Consider the following 17,329-nt stretch of genomic DNA (forward strand, 5'->3'; position numbering starts at 1 on the left):
GCAGTTGTGTCCTCTGTTCTTTTGTGAAAGTGTTGCAGTTTGTACCACATGGTTGACAATGTTGAGGTGCTCGGATTCTTATGTGTGTGTGCTGCATTGTGGGTGAGTTGCCCCTTCAGCTCTTATTTTGCGGGCCCTTATCCCTTTCAGGCAGTGTGCCTTTCACTTCTGTGCTTATACAGTGCTGAGATGTTGCAGACTTGGGTAAATTGGGCTCTTGGTCGGAGTTGTGACTCTTGGGCATGGTTTGTCCGCAGATGTGCTATACTTAATTGTGCATGTGTGCCATTGTGCCCATCTCTCCCCGTCCCTCCAGTCCCAGGTCGTTACTCACCCTGTTGCTGTTGGCTCAGGTCCTGTTGTGCAGTGTTCGGTCCCCTAACTCCTACCACCGTCTCCCCAATGATGGTCCGAAGCTGGTCCTCTGTGGGGCTTGTGGGGTTCTGATTGTCCTCTGTACTTGCTCCGGCTACCTCCATGGTGCTTCGCAGTTCTATGTGTTTTGTTTGTGTTTTTTGCTGCCGTTTGTATTGTGATTTTTCCCGCCTGACTTGTGGGACTTGCAGGCTTGGTGCTGCTTATCGCTGAATTTTTATCGCTGTTGGGTCCATCGCAGCTTTTTTCACATTCGTGTTTAGATTCTTATCGCCGTCCCGGTGATTTTATCGCGGACATTTGATGCGTTATCGGGAATCTATTGCATGTTACCGCTGTGTTGTGAATAGGACATTAACACGGAGTTATTTTCCCGTGATAGACGGCGATATGAAACATTGCATTAACCTATTTTGGTGATGATTATCGCAGGTTCTTGAGAATATCCCCCTTAGTGTTATCTTTAAGCACATCACCAAACGTTTTCCGGAGATGCAACACTCTCTGCTCCCCTGGTACCCATTATCCCAGGCTCTACCCTGAGACTCCTTGTGAAAATCATCTTGTGACCCCTGTTGCACACTATCCTGTGCACTGCTAATGCGCATCACGCTGTAGCATCCTGGTGCACATAACCCTGGAGCCCCTCTTGCATGTTATCCTGTGCCAAGACACATCTCTTTTTACCTCTTAGTAGATAGGTTTTGCATTACTGCTGGGCTTTGGCATTGATACCTGTAAGCTAGTTGTATGCTAGTGGAGCGTTGCTATTTGGGCTTTGTAAAAACGTGTGACAGTATGTGCCACCCGTGCCTCTGCTGCGCAAAATGCCTATTAACTTCAAGAGTGCTTATTAATTTGGGGGATGAAGTGCAACTTGCACAGTAAAGCTCATTTCCTATTGTCCCTACTCTGCCCATGGTGTTTTCATTGCTTGTAACAAATTACATTGCAACTTTCCATTATTTTGGGTTATTTCTTTTACTCCGTGTCTTGTTTTTTTTAGTCCTGATGAGATCAATGTATTACATTCACTTAACACTAGTTCAAAGTACTGTGCAAATAATATTGCGAAATTACTCGCTTGTTATATACGTGTTATCCTTCATGCTGTATTTGTATTCACTACATTAGACAGTTTACATTTTATCAGTCTAATTTCCGTCCTTCTGTCTTTGTGTGGGATGAACATTGCTAAATCAATGGCCAGGGTAAGATGTTCAGCAGTAAAACAAATTGAGTGACACATCATGAATGATAAATGAATTGACCCATCCAAAACTCAAAATGTATTCCAAAGACATGGACACTCAGTAGACTGAAGGTAATAAACTGATGCATTAGACTGCAGTATTAGCCAGGCATTGCTAAGTTGGGTGGCAGCTCGTTCACTCATTTTATTTATGCAAGTCATTTTTTATTCAGCTCTCTAATTGGCATTAATATTTATTTGTGTCCTAACAAAATTGATTAGGCTGCATACGCGCTCAATGGCAAGGGCAGCTTTGCTGCTTAATGAACACAAGTGCAGAATAGTATTCATTTAGGTACAGCATTTCCTAAAAGGGGCGCGAAGATCTTTCACATGTCAAAAAAGTGCATAGGTGGAGAAGGCATGTGCCTCATTGGCATGTTGCAAAGCCCTAATTCAATTTGGCCAAAAGCCTGAGCATTTTGTCTTGTTTACCATCACCCAGCAACTAGGCAACACACTTAGGTGTTTTCATTTTAGAACAGTTCTAGGGCTAAACTACAACTAGCTTCCCGGAGAGATTGACTTTAGTGATTGGCCATTAAGGTCAATTGGAAGCTCAGAGTGTCCTTGAATGTGCCCCTTGCCCACTTGTGAGCATCTGGTCCATTGGCAAAATCAGGCTGCCGTCTAAACCATAGCCCAGTGAACAATAGCTGCTGCTGATGCTCTTGGAGTGTTTACATAATTGCATTGTCACAATCCTTTTCAATCATCATCAGGCTATCTGCAAAGGCAAGGTGAAGCATAATGTCAAAGCAGCTACTTTAAGACAGTACACACTGAGAGGTGTACAGGCTCATGCATGGCCGGTGTAAACTGACCCATATCTGATGGGTACAGTTTACATAACACAATATATATACTGGACAGTTTTGTACCAGGTGCAATAGAACTGCCACTGGTGCCTAAAGGAATTTTCTTTTTTAAACCATAATAAACGTTATTAATTTTGCCTATATTTCCATGTAGGGAGATGGACATTCCTAGTGATGAAGATCTCAACAAACAATAACTCACCCCTCCTATTGCTGTTTTCTATGTTTATCCTGAATATGGGAAATAACACATAAAACTCTTGCCTTCCTGAAGCACTTCCTGTTCTTCACTAAGTGCCTCGTGAGAAGCCGATGAAGAAACCATCACTAGTACAATTAAGGGAAATCATAGTAATGGAGATTACCAGTAAGCAATCTGAGCCTTACCACCTCTTCCTACCACCCAAGCCAAGATCTCGCTTCATCAGCCAAGAAAGAATACACAAAAAAAGAACATTAGTAAAATAGGAAAGAATTTTATTCATCATTTCACACCTACTTCAACAAAATATTATGCAATTTGACTCAGGAAGATACAACCTCAATTTGACATGGATCCCAAAGTAACCATTGATCCAAAAGCTGGCTCAGAGCCCAGAGCTAGTTGCAATCTGTAATATAAATGCAGACAGATGAGTTGATGTATTGGCCCTACAGATATCCCTGATGGATACTCAACCCAAAACGCTACCATTCTTTTAGTAGAAAGGGCCTTGATTACTCCAGGGATTTCTCAGCAAGAGTCTTGATAAAATGAGGATATTACTGTCCTAATCCACCTAGCCAAGTTGGAAGAGGAGATATGTTCACTCCTTCCTAATGGGCCAAAGTTAACAAATATAGACTCAATATCAATATTGTGCTGCCTTCTTCAGGTAAACTGCTAGAGTTCTAACCCCATCAAGGAGGTATAGGAAGGGATTCTCATCAGTCTTGTCCTGGAGCACAAAAGGGAGGATGATCCCCGAGCCCTATGTCAACCTAAAACCAAAACCTTGGATCTAAAAGATTAGCATAATCCTCAAAATCTCAAGATATGGAGGATGACATTGTGGTGTCCCCAGGTCCCTAATTGAGAAGCTGAGGTGCTGGTTACTAAGAATATGTGAAGAATATGTGCAGAACGTATCAGTTGCTGATTTGAGGTATATGAATGGTGGTCTTTGTATAAAAGATCAAACCAGGGGAAGATTGCCGGATGGAAAAGGATTGCATACCTGAGGTCTTAAAAAATCAAATCAAAACCTAAACTGAATTTTGATATTAGAGTTTCCATTGATGCTAACTCATCCCAAGGGGATAGGAATGCCTTTATTGCAGACCACTGTAGTCAAAGTGTGGACACTGCTAAACCCCTTTCAAAACCTTCCTCTGTACTCAGGAAAATAAACCACAGTTCCCAAATTTTCCTGAAAATGAATCCACTCCCTCATTATGCCTCTGATCTTCTGAGGGTATTCTGAAGGAGCTCTCTCTGTTTGGTCTCCCTGGCAGCAGTACCAAGCAATTATGTATGACGAGCAGTGCCCCTATGCATTTCAGTCTTTGAAAGGGAGTGAGATGAAATTTCTGTCAGTTGATCAAAAAACACAAGCTACTGGGCTGATTGTCCCCACTCCTCGCCGTTTCTAAAGAAAGCTCAACTACCTACTCAATCATTGGAAGTTCAACAGCATGGCACTCTGCAGGGACTGCATGCTGGACTGCCAATGCAACTTGCTGGAAAGGGCTGGCTCACTAGCAGATGGGTCTTGCATGGTTGAACCGAGAAACCGATGAGTACCTCCACTGCCCCCCTCGCCTCTGTTCTGTTATCCCCTCGCCAATCGACCACCCCCACCAACTTGCTAGGCATCTAACCAATGTTTTAGCATAGTGTTAGCTGGTGGGTGGTGGAGCTCACAAGAGTATGGCTAGCTCTCTCCTTTCTTGGAAACATCTAACCGCTGGTTTCAGTGCAGCCCGAGCTGGGGGGTGGTGGAGCTCACAGGAGTCTGGCTGGCTCTCGCCTTTCTTCTCCTCCCTCGCTATGGCACTTGGGCTACTGGGTTGACCCTCTGTCTACCTGTGTAGCATTCGAAGACCTCACATGAGATACCTATGCTGTCCTGGCACTTTGTTCACCACGGTATGGTAGTGCCCCACTTCTTTGTTCCTGGAAAGCGAGGACCCAAGACACATTTGGTTCCTACAGGGGTGCTCTAGATCAATCAATATGGCCCTAAGTGACCAATCCTCTATTCCGTGAATCACTTCTCCACCGACTTGATTCGCTTACAGACGATGGCACCTCCTCACATGAAAAGGCAACTGAGGGAACACTCCAACTGATACTCAATGCCTTCACCATTTAATACCCTCCCAATCTATCCAAAAATGCATAAAAAAAGACTCAAACACCGGCTCCTCAAAACTCACCATGTAACACTTATGTCAGACCCATATTTCTGCTCCAGCAAGGGTGCATTACCAATGACCTCATCTTCTACACAAAAAGACATGCACAATGTTATGTTATGTTATGTTATAAAAATGTATGCAGCGCACATATACCCGTAGGAGTCTTTCCGCTTGCTGACCCGACCATACTGAGATGGGAGCATTTATATGCTAATGAGCCACGTTTTAAGCTCCTTCCTAAATGTAAGAAGGCATGAAATGGTTTTAGTATATGGAGGGAGACTATTCTAGAGCCTGGCTGTGCTGGTGACAAAGCTCCTTCCTCCCCAGTTCACTTTCTTGAATCTGGGGATGGTGAGTGTTCTAGCCATAGCTGAATGTAGGGGTCTATTGGGGATGTACCATCTAAAGTGGTCCCATAAGAATACAGGTCCTGCATGATGCAGGGCTTTGTGGGCCAATGGAGGAACGTCTTATATTCCATGCTTCGAATCACCTACATTAGGAAAACACCTCATGGTCTTATATTATCTGTCTCTCCTTCGCCCTTCTGAAGGGCAAACGTTACCATATCTCTATACAACAATGGTAACATTCTGATGCAATCCTCAAATGACAGTCTAGCAACAATGGATGCGATCTTCCCTATCCTCAAGAAGATGGTGAACAATAAGAATTTACATCCCCTCCCTAGTCACCCTAGCTACCCTGATGACATTCCCGCACCCCACTCCTTGTCCATATGTACTCCAACTCCATTCAGCCCACTACTCGTCACCAGTGTTTGCTATCCCACCTTCTCTCCTGACCTATCCACTCTAGAGTCCTCATTTCTGCCTGGGCTTGGGAATCAATCTGGGACTTGTTAACCCACTGCACATGCTTTCTCTGCCCCTATTCGGGCAAACAGAGATTCCCTCATCTCTGGACCTTCTCCCTCCAATTTGCTCTTTCGCCCGTCCATTGAACTCTTCAGAGAGGTTCCCTCAGGTATTCCTCAGCGCCCCCTTGTGCCCGGAAGTTCTTCTCTTCCGAATCTGTACCCCCTAACTAGATTAACATCTTGCCGCCCATGTCCCCTGTTCAGTCCATAATTCCCCCTACCTTTCCTCCTTCGCATGCCCTCATCTCCACTCAGTCAGGCCATGTACACGACATCTCTGACCCACAAATACGCCATGGCCCAAAATTTCTTTTCCTCACAACATGGCCTCTAATGTGGCTTCTCCCCCATACTGGACCTGTTAAAACTGAGGGTCTCTAGTTGGCAGAGGTATGCACTTTTGTTCAAATAGGGACCCCCAATTCTATTCAGGATAAGGGGGTGACACACTTAACATAACCCCTGCTCACTGCCTTGGTAGCTTGGCGTAAGCAGACAGGCTTATCCCAAAGGCAATGTGTAAAGTATTTGTTCTCAAAACACACAGTAATACAGTGATAACACCAGAAATGGACACCACACCAGTTTAGAAAAATAAAGTATCTTCATCTAACTCAACAAGACCAAAACAACAAAACTCCAACATGTATGTAGTTAAATAGCACTTCAAAATAGTTTGTTCCAAAGTAAAGCTTGTAGAAAACAAATAGCGCTACCTGGGGTCATTACGACATCGTGACAGCAATAAATCGAAAGTGGGGCGTTGACCGCGAGGTGCGTGGTGTTGGGCACTGAGTCATATGAACCCCCAAACAAACAGTACCTTTGAAAACCAAGTCTATGACGATAATGGCATCATGGAAGTGTGGCGTCGGTGCCAAGGTGGAGGCTGGCTCCCTGGCTGCCACAGGGGAGGCGAGGCGCAGCGTCCGTGAGAAGGCGACATGTCAAATTCAGGACAGGGGAAGTCGGTTGTGTCGGTGGTGAGGCGTCAGTTCCGGTGAGGCGATGCAAAGTCGGTGAGTTCATGAAGTCACTCACAGCAGTTGTCGGTTCCATGATAAAAGGATGTAGGCGCTGGCTGATAACTGCAGGCGTTAAAGGGCATCAGAGCTGCGGTGCAGGCCGGGCAGTGCTTCAAGCACTTCACGAGCATTGCCCCTGGCCTCAGTGTAGGTTACTGTGTCACGGCAGCAGTGCTGATGGTGTTGGAGATTGCTTTTCATGTCACACACACCGGTACATGTCCTACCTTTCAGATACACTGCACCCTGCCAATGGGGGTACCTGGAGCCTACCTGAGGGGTGTCTTACATGTAAGTAAAGGAAAGTTTAGGGCTTGGCAAGCAGGTACACTTGCAGGTCGACATGACAGTTCAAAACTACACATACCTTTTCAGGGCTACTCTTGTAGGTGGCACAATCAGTGCTGCAGGCCCACTAGTAGTATTTGATTTACAGGCCCAGGCACACTCAGTGCTCTTTACTAGGGACTTACCAGTAAATCAAATATGCCAATCAGGGAGATCCAATTGTAATAACAATTTACACAGGGAGTACTTGCACTTTAATACTTATCAGCAGAAAGTGCCCAAAGCATCTAAGCCATTAAAATCAAATTCCAGCACAGCATCAAAAATGCCAAGTCTAACAGGACCTCACCCTCTAACCCAAAACTACCTGTCACCGCTTTTCAGGGATGCACGCCTTGAAAAGATTTCACTTAGCCTGGATGAATTCCACAAATGTACATCCATCACCATAGAGCGACTGTGCATGCATCAACCCAATAGTGCCTTAATGAATAGGCTCCCAAACATCTCTCCTACGCCCTTCACATGTATGGTCTTAGCTCAAAAACTGTACCCTTCCCCAACACCTCCTCTTGACTCATGAGACTGAATGCTGATCTAGCTGACAGTGACATCCATAACCTCCTCTTCTCTTACTCCCACATAAAAGATATTAACATGGCCTATCAGGGTCAAATCTAAACCATTCAGGCTAACCCTTACATAAACCCCAGCCACAATCACAGAGCTGTAAATAAAGACAACCTCAAGTGTTTTAACATCTCTCAGGCTGCCACTGGCCACTCCGATTGAAATGTGTACTTCTCAACTACAGATCGGCTAGTAAACATGCACCCGATATCTATGAACTCATTCTCACACATGAGCTTGATATCACAATTTTCTCAGACACTTGGCTAAACAGCTCATCTCCTCCTATTTTAGACTTAGTAGTCCCCCGCATAATTCAACTAGATAAAAATTAGAAAACTGGTGGTGAAATAGCCTACATTTACTGCAGCACATTCTCTGTGTATCTGTCAGTAACTGCCACCCTGTCTGTCTTTGCATCAACATCGCTAGCAACAACAGTCTCATTTGCAAACTGCAAGTGTTCTACCACCTCCATGGAGACAATCTGCCATTCATTGAACAAATCATGGAAGTGATTACAAGTAATGATGACCCTCAAGTTGCCCAGATCTCCCTCAGAGGTTTGAACAGCCTTAAATTGTTTGTATCAGACCATGAGTTGATCAAATTCTGTGACAGCCCCACCTACAAAAAAGGTGAGACATTGGCCCTTATCATTTCTAATATGAACAACATCACATTGGAGTCCATTATCCCCTGCGACTAGTCAGACCACTATCATGTCATCTTCCTCATCAATGTGGAGGAGACTCCGAAGAGAGATTAACCTAAGAAAACAAAACAATGAAAAAGTAGTCTTCCAAACATAAATCCTAATGACTTATCTACATGATGTAACAAAGGCTTGACTCCTCTGATGACATGGTAGATGTCCATGACCTCACAGAGTTCTACAATACCTCTACTTTGGATGTCCTTGACTAAATTGCCCCCTTCAACAGAAAAACATTTTCACCAAAGTCTCCAAACCTTGGCATAATGACAACCTAAACACTTAAAGACGCAATCTAAGACTAGCAGAAAGAGCCTGGAGATCCGTACCATCCACTGAACACCTGAAACGCTTAAGATCAGTAAGGAACACATATAACAGAAAAATCAAAAATGCAAATGCCAATTCCATTAGAACCCATCTTAACCAAGCCAGAAATTGACCCAAAAATGTTTTGAAATCATCAAGCAGCATTCGCTCAATGCTCCAAACCTGCTTGACTTTGGGTCCATCACTCCCCGAAAATGTGAGATGCTGGCTTCATTCTCCTTGGAAACAACTAAAACCATTGTAAATGACCTACAATCAATGAGGAAACTACTTCCAGCTGCCTTGCACTTCTTTCCAATCACCTCCCAGGCCACGGATCGGCTTGGTCCCCATGGGTGGATCCCCAAAAACAGTTCCTTCTGGCACACTTTCACGCCCCTTAATGAAAGTGACATCTATAGCATTCTTCTAGCTTCAAGCCCATCTAATCACTTCATCGACCTGCTACCTCCAACAATCTTCAAGGAGATCAAATTCGCTATTCTTCCCCTATGGTCTAAGATTGTTAATGCCTCACTATGGCAAGGCACTATCCCTGATTGCCTAACAGTAGGGCAGGTAACCCCCATTCTAAAAAACCTCATGCAGACTGTGCAGATCTTAACAACTTCTGCCCTATCTCCAAAATCCCTCCTCTGGCGAAACTTCTGGAAAACTGATTTCGGATTCAACTGTGGAGCTACATTGATAACTTCCAATTCCTTGAACAACACAAATTTGGCTTTCGTCAAGGTCAAAGCATTGGATCAGCACTCACACACATTGTGGATGCATATTAAAAATGGTGTACCCAAATATATCATGTCTTTTGATACCAATTGACTTATCCTTTCCTTTTGACACTGATAAACACAACAGTCTACTGACACAACTTGAACAGAAGATGGGCCTATCAGGACCTGAATTGCAATGGTGTACTTCATTCCTCCACAACTGAACCCAAAGAGTCAAGGTGAATCAATCCCTTTCTCAGCCCTCTGTGGTCACCCTGGGGTTTCCACAGGGATTTTTCCTTTCACTCATTCCCTTCAATTTATTCTTGGAACCTCTAGCAGATGCCTTGAAATCTGCCAACATTCTTTATGACATGTATGCTGATGACACTCAATTGTATTTGGAAATTTCGTCACCAGAAGACATCATTTCCCTCAACTCTATTTTGCATAACACTCAACACTGGATCACTGGCAACCATCTCAAGCTCAATACTGCCAAAACAGAATTCCTCCTCATTACTCCTCCGAACCACACTCCCAAGATTGACCTTTGGATGAAACATCTAACAATCCTCAATTGTTCTCCTCACGTTATAGACCAGCTAGATCCTTGGGAATTATACTAGACAAATACCTGAATATGCAGAATCTCATCAGTAATGCCACGAAAGGAGCAAATTGCCGGATGAGTATTTTAAGAAAACGTAAACCTTTTCTACCAAAGTACGACCTAGGGCTGGTGGTCCAAGCTCTTGTGTTGCCCAGGATGGGCTACGGAAGCCTCACACTAAGCTGCCTACCTAGATATAAACTGGCCCACGAATGGCCTCCCTTAACGCTGCTTCCAGACTTGTCTCCGGGAACAAAAACGAATAATCACATACCCCCAGCACTAAAAACACTGAACTGGCTTCATGATCAGGCAAGAATACAGCTAAAGATTGCACGCATGACTCATGAAGCCCTACATTTCAAGACCCCCAGATATTTGGCACAAAAGCTAGAATTGTCAGGGGATGCAGATCCTTGCTACTGTAACCACAGATTTTCCACAAAAAGAAAATATACTTCAGAGCTTTCTCGGATATCGCCGTGAAGATTTGGAACTCTCTGCCACCGGATGACCTCTTAATCTCATCTGCCGCCTCCTTCAAAAAAAAAAGTGAAAACAGTTCTGATGAATACGTTTTTGCCCTAAGATAATCACCTTATGTTTTACTGATTACACCTTCTGTTTTATTGACTGCATACTTGCCTACTATTCTTGTATGGATTGTGACTACTTCATTAATGACTCTCTATAGAAGTCAAACTTACTGTTCTTCGTTCATATATGTGCCAAGTTTTTGTTTTCACACCTATATCTGCCTTCCTCTCATGTAAATCGCTCTGATACCCTCTTGGGCCAAGTTTGCACTATATATAACTTTATACATAAATAAATTCTAAATAAAATTGTTTTTGCTGTATCCATAAGACATTGATTGTAAGAGGGGGACTGGATTAGGAGATCATTCAGGTATGGATAGACTATGATGTCCTAGGGCATGAAGGTGGGCTAGTAATGGTGCTAAGAGCTTTCTAAAAACTCTGGGTGAAGTCTTGAGTTTTAAGGGATGATACTCGGAACAGGCAGTTATAATTCTTACAGCAAATTCCAGGAATTTCTGGTGCATTATAGCTATCAGCCCATGCAGATATGTATCCTGTAAGTCTATTTTTGCAATGAAATTGCCTCTGGAAAGTAGTGGAAATACTTTTTGGAGGGTATTCATCTTGAATTGGGTAGATAGAATATATCTATTGAGGAATCGCTGGTCTACTGTCATTTTAAAATAGCCTGAAAACTTCTGAACAAGGAAAACCTTGGAATAGTATCGCAGACCCTTCTCCCTCAGAAGAACAGGGAGGATAGCCTCATTCTTTAATAAAAAGTTTAGGTTAAATCGATTTATGTAGAAAAACGTATCACCTGTGACGGTATCTAGACACTAGAGATACTGTCCATTAGAGCATTCCTCCTGATTGGATCCAGGTGTCATCAAATCTGCACAAAATGTGGCTTTGGAAAATCTAGAGATGTTTCTATGAAAAAGCGTTCCCCAATCAGACTGGCCCAAAACTGAGATAATAGCTGTAGACTACCTCCTTCTGTAGCAGTTGAAATCTCTGCATAGTCAGGACCCCTGCTTAGGGGTGTACCTTCCAATCAGCTGATGAGAGGAGGAGTCTGAGCGGGCCTCCTCAGGTTAGTACTGACTTCTGGACTGAACAAAATCAGTCCTTCTTCTTCTTCATTATTCCGACTTACCAACTACTCTACTTATGAAGGAAAAGCTGCATGTGCTTTTGACCTTTAAAGGATCTTTCAAAACCTCCTTAAATAGCTTCATACCTTAGAAGGTCTTCTAAGCAGGACGATAGGACTTAAAAATCTTTTACTATTGACAGACAGGCTTACACTCTATAGATCTCAGTTCTCAATTCAAGATTGTGCCCAAAACCTTTTTGTCCACTGGGTCTGAAAGGACAAAATCTTCAGAAAGAAGAGAGGGGTTCCCAACAAAATTAGCTATGAGAGGATTTATCTCTTTGCTAAGGATTGATGTAGCTCAGTATCTCCGTTTGCTAAGGGATACAGCTTTCCCATAAATCTTGAGACTGACTCCTTATCTGGGTCCCTCTCTTCACATTTAAAGAGATTTTACACAGCTGGAATCACTGGCATCATAGGAGTAGCGGGCTTTTGGAGTTGTGTAAACCAATCTCTACTTCTGCGTGGCTGATCCTCTTCCATTGGGAGCTGTAGCTTAGAGGACAGGTAAGCCACCAGCGGTTTAAGGGCTTCCAATCTCATCCTCGTCATATTCTGGAGATGTCCATGACAAAAAGGAGGAAAGCAAAGATACAAATGAACCAGAGATGTTTGAAGATTTAAGAGAGCCAAGGTGGGAATGGTCTCTCCTACACTGGTGAGATTAATCTTCAGATAAGGATTTCACCAACTCCTGCAGATCCTTATTAGAAAAGGTAGGGGATTTAGATACCTCTTGTTCTTCACCTGACACCATATAAAAATCGGTCAGAGAAAAGAGACAAATGTTTTGTCTTCTTTATGTTTTTCCCCATATTACCAGCAAGCAGGTCACCTCCAGGAATCACACACATAAAAAGGAAGGCTCTCTAACTACTCAACAGGGTCCTTAAAGGAACTCTTTTCAATTGACTGATTAGCCAATAACTGAAAACAGGCAAGTCAACAGGCAGCCTAAAGGGGATAAAAAAGAAATCGGAAAGGGCCTCTGTAAGAACTTCCAGGGCATTGAGAGAACATCTTTCATCATGTTTTAATACTTCAAAAGAGGATACCGCAGAAAAGGAGCAGCAGCCACCATGCCAAAAGGAAAAACCAGAAAACAATAAGATGGCTCCAATGCAGCCATTAAGTTGTGATAAATAATATATGAGAATGGCATCACAGCAACCATCTGGGTATCAAAAGTATCTAGAAGAGTTACGGTGCTCCTAGCAGCGCACAGCTCCAATCAATAAACAGCCCCCAGCATCTGCACAGCTTCAAGAAAATGTAAATGTAAATGTAAATGTCAAGGTACTTATAGAGCGCACTGTCACCAGACGGCCACCTTACGGTGTCGCCTTTGCGGTTTCCTGGCGCTGATACTCATACCGCTGTGGAACCCCTCCTGGCTTTCCCTGTGAAGTGTGCACTCCTGGGCACCCCCAGGGTGAAGCCAGGCATCCTTAGCGCTGTTGGGGCCGGTGTGGAGGCTAAGCAAGCTATTGCCCAGAGTTGCAGCATGGGGCCCTTGATTAGAATAGGCACCGAGGCGAGAATAGACAGGTCCGAGGAAATTGAGCCCGAGCCCCGCCGAGGCGGGAATCGAACCCTGGTCCCTGGCCAGAACTCTGCTTCAGGGTCTGCCGCTCTAACCATTGAGCCACACTCCTCCACATAGACAGGAGATACAAAGCCAATCACAGCTGCAACCAGTAAACACAGTATGCACTGAAGGAGGTGGGCAGGGACCAAATGAAAAGCAATTGAGTTCCTATCTTGGTCCAGGAACCTAAAGCAAGGGGCCATAACACCCTTAAAGTTGAAGGAGATGCCCCAGCAGACTCCTATCAGTCCTAGGAGAGAACCAGGGCACCAAAGGAACAGCAAGTGCTTCTAGGAGGGAAGGGTTTTATGGGTGATTTTCCATACTCTGGATAAACATAGAAAACAGCTTTAGGAGGGTGTGAGTTATTGTAAAGAATGGGCACATTCACTCATTAAATAAGGACTGGGCCGGGAACAGAGAAGAGAGGAGGTAATACTTTTTAACATGAACGAACACATAACAAAAAACAGACAGTCTATTTCCTGTCTGAAATATTATACCCACATCAAGGACCATACAATCTCTTGGAAGCTTGCAAATTGCTGCATTTCATAAAAATGTTCATTCAATGTCAATGTCAAGTAGCATGCCTGACAATGCTAGCAGTCAAGAAAGAAAGAAAATATGCTATTAGAGATAAAATGGATGTTAAAATTGTTTTTATAATTTTTAAAGCATATTACTTGCACTTTTTGGTGGCATTTCCATCTGACACGCATTTACAGGAGACTTGACCCGGATTACCCAAATGATAACATTGGCCTCCACTGGTGTGTTCACAAGACAAATCTGGCTGTGTTCCATCCGTTGACAGCCTTTAAAGATCAGGATATTACTGTGTTTTGCTAGAATACACTATGAAACCAGAATGGACTTGTGATTGATAAACAAGAACAACACAGAGTTAAAAAATATTGTGGGCCAGTTTCTCCAATACGGTTGAAAAATAGTGCTAATCATTAGTATGAAATGGTAAAAATGGTGCGTGGGCAAGTTTTGGAATGTCAAATTGCATGCAAACGCTTTGCTTCACCTAACAATGGAAGAGGCTTTGAGGATTTTGGTACTTTTATATATTCTTTTTGTTTTGCTTCAGGAAGCAGTTGAATCTAGATTGTGTGTCCCAATTATCATTTTTGCTCAGTTACTGACGAATGTGGAGTCCTTCCTTGAAATAATATTGTACTGTGAGAGGAGGCCTGAGATTGACCGTATGTGGAGCACACTGAGAAGAGATCACATGCAAGTACAGCATGTTTATTGCTCAAAACTTGCAGCACTTGCAAAGGTTGCGTTTAGTGTTTCCCTGCCTCACAGAGGCAGAACCTAAATGAGGAGGATGGTCCTGGTTCATGCTGGGCAAGTGAATGCATGGGCCAAAGAATGCTTAGTGCTATAGGATAATAAGTATAACAATCGCTCTTTGTTTCATTCTTTGGTGGGAGGCCACTTCTGGCATGCTGGAAATACTTTCCTGATTGACTTTCTTGACGCCACCTATTCACTGTTTACACCATTACCATTAGTTTCACCACTTGTGACTTCATCGTTTGCTTTGTCATGCCTATCACTCTAAGAACTCTTCTTGGTATTCTCCGAATTCCTCTCTCTATATACCATCACTTGCTTAAGATTCCATACACTGTGATCTGCCAACCTACTGAATACTTTTAAAACCCTCATAGGATTCGACAACTTGCCCCCAACCTCATTCCATACTGGCTTCTTAATCATGACCATATCACTTACAGCAAGAGCTGTTGGTTTAACCAAGTGTTTTACATCAAAGCAGGATTTGCTGTCTTTTATCTTCTTGTCCTCTTTAAGGGTGGGCGCAGCTGGCGTAGTGCCTCTACGCAGAGTTCCACGGAGTTGAAAAAAAACTGTGTGGAACTCCACTCTACTCCCTTCCCCCTCCCAATTTAGTACAAATTTAAAAAAAGAAGGCACTTACCTGCGTGGCTGCCTCCTCCTCTGCCTGGCCACTCTTCTACCTGCTCCTTGCCGTCCTTGCTTCACTACTGAATTATTGAAATAAAATACACACAATAAAAAAGCTTAAAGTAGAGTAACCCTTGAAATTCTGAGTGTATTAAATACAGCTTAAATATTGATACATTACCTTTGTTATGCACAACATCCATGTATTTATATATCTATATATTTATTAGTTTACACCCACTGTAAAATATATATATATATATTACCTACTGGCGGTCGCCAGTAGGTAGTTATAGTTAGGACCCCTTTTCCATAGGAAAACCTCAACATTCTATTTTGAATAACTTTGGCGCCGGTCGATGAATCCTCGCGAATTTCTCAAAATAGGTGGGGCGCTACGCTCCGCTCCTACCCTGAAAGTCTCGGGGGGATCCGTCAAGCGGGGGCTGAGATAAAAGGGGGGTCCCAAAACGCGTTTTCCCCATGCATTTTTCCATAGGACCTTTAGAACGAGCTACAGCCCGAACGGCTGAACAGAATTACTCGAAATTTGGCAGAGAGGTAGTCCCTAGGTCAAGGAAGTGCCTTTTGTAGGTTTGGTGTAAATCTGTTCAGTAGATTCTGAGAAAATAGCCTTTAAATCAATATATATATCTGAGCCCGCTTACGGTACGCTTACCGTACGCTTACGGTAAGCGTACGGTGGCGTGCGCGAGCGCGATTCTGATTGGCTCTTAGATCTTAGTAAACATTCGATTCGGCCGAAACCAGGAAGCGGCGGCCGCCATTTTGTGTATTTCACTCAGAAAAAAAAGAGTGAAAACAAGAAAAGGGGGCAATGAGGAGAGTTACAGACCCCCTTACATTTGTGAGGGGGTCAAAGAAGGACTGTAAAGTACAAAGAAAACATTTATTGATTTTAAAAAAAATCACGGGGTACGCGTACGGTAAGCTTACGGTAAGCGTACGGTAGAAAAAAAAAAAAAAAAAGGAAAATCAGATTTAAGTGTTTAGATATTAGGGGGCTCTAAAAAGAGCCGTTGTGTTTATGAAATGATTTTTTAGTGGTACCTACAAGTAAGTACCGATGCAGAGTCTAAGGTTCAAGAGGAAGACTCTGTTCCCTTCATCATTGAAGTGCACACCATCTCCTCTATAAATGTCTTGCATGTCATAACGCAAGTTGTTGTGGTAAATGGCACCCATACCATAGTCACGGAGGAAAGCAGAAACAGATTTGTTGACGTGCTTTCTTGCTTTGTCATCGCACCGCGTGCCCACCGTGCGTGCACGGCACTAACTGCGTAAAGTGGGCGCGCGGTGTGCGAAGCGCACCGCGTGCTCACTGTGCGCGCACGGTGCGCGAAGCGCACCGTGCGCGCACGGAACGAACTGCGTTAAGTGGGCGCGCACGCCACGAATGGCGTAAAGTAACTTAGCATTTAAAAAACCGTACAAATTCACTGAAAAAACCATAGGTTTCACACATGTTATAGTTAGGAATTAGCATTTAAAAAACCTTGCAAATTCACTGAAAAAACCATAGGTTTCACACATGTTATAGTTAGCGGAAATTTTACTGATAAAAAACCAATGAAATTCCCCCGTTATAGTTAGTGCAGGCAACTATAACTCACGCGACCGCAATCTTCTGCTGATGACATATGTGTCTTTATGAAAAAAAAATATTTGTAATATATGTATAGCTAAAAATGTATGGAAGAAGACATGGGCAAATAAGTGTCTAAATACAGTATTAGCATCAGCAGAGGATTGCGGTCGCGTGAGTTATAGTTGCCTGCACTAACTATAACGGGGGAATTTCATTGGTTTTTTATCAGTAAAATTTCCGCTAACTATAACATGTGTGAAACCTATGGTTTTTTCAGTGAATTTGCAAGGTTTTTTAAATGCTAATTCCTAACTATAACGTGTGTGAAACCTATGGTTTTTTCAGTGAATATATATATATATATATATATATATATATATATATATATATATATATATATATATATATTATCTACTGGCTGTCGCCAGTAGATAGTTAT

This window comes from Triturus cristatus, chromosome 2_2, assembly GCF_964204655.1.
Source record: "Triturus cristatus chromosome 2_2, aTriCri1.1, whole genome shotgun sequence".
In the NCBI taxonomy this organism is placed as follows: domain Eukaryota; kingdom Metazoa; phylum Chordata; class Amphibia; order Caudata; family Salamandridae; genus Triturus; species Triturus cristatus.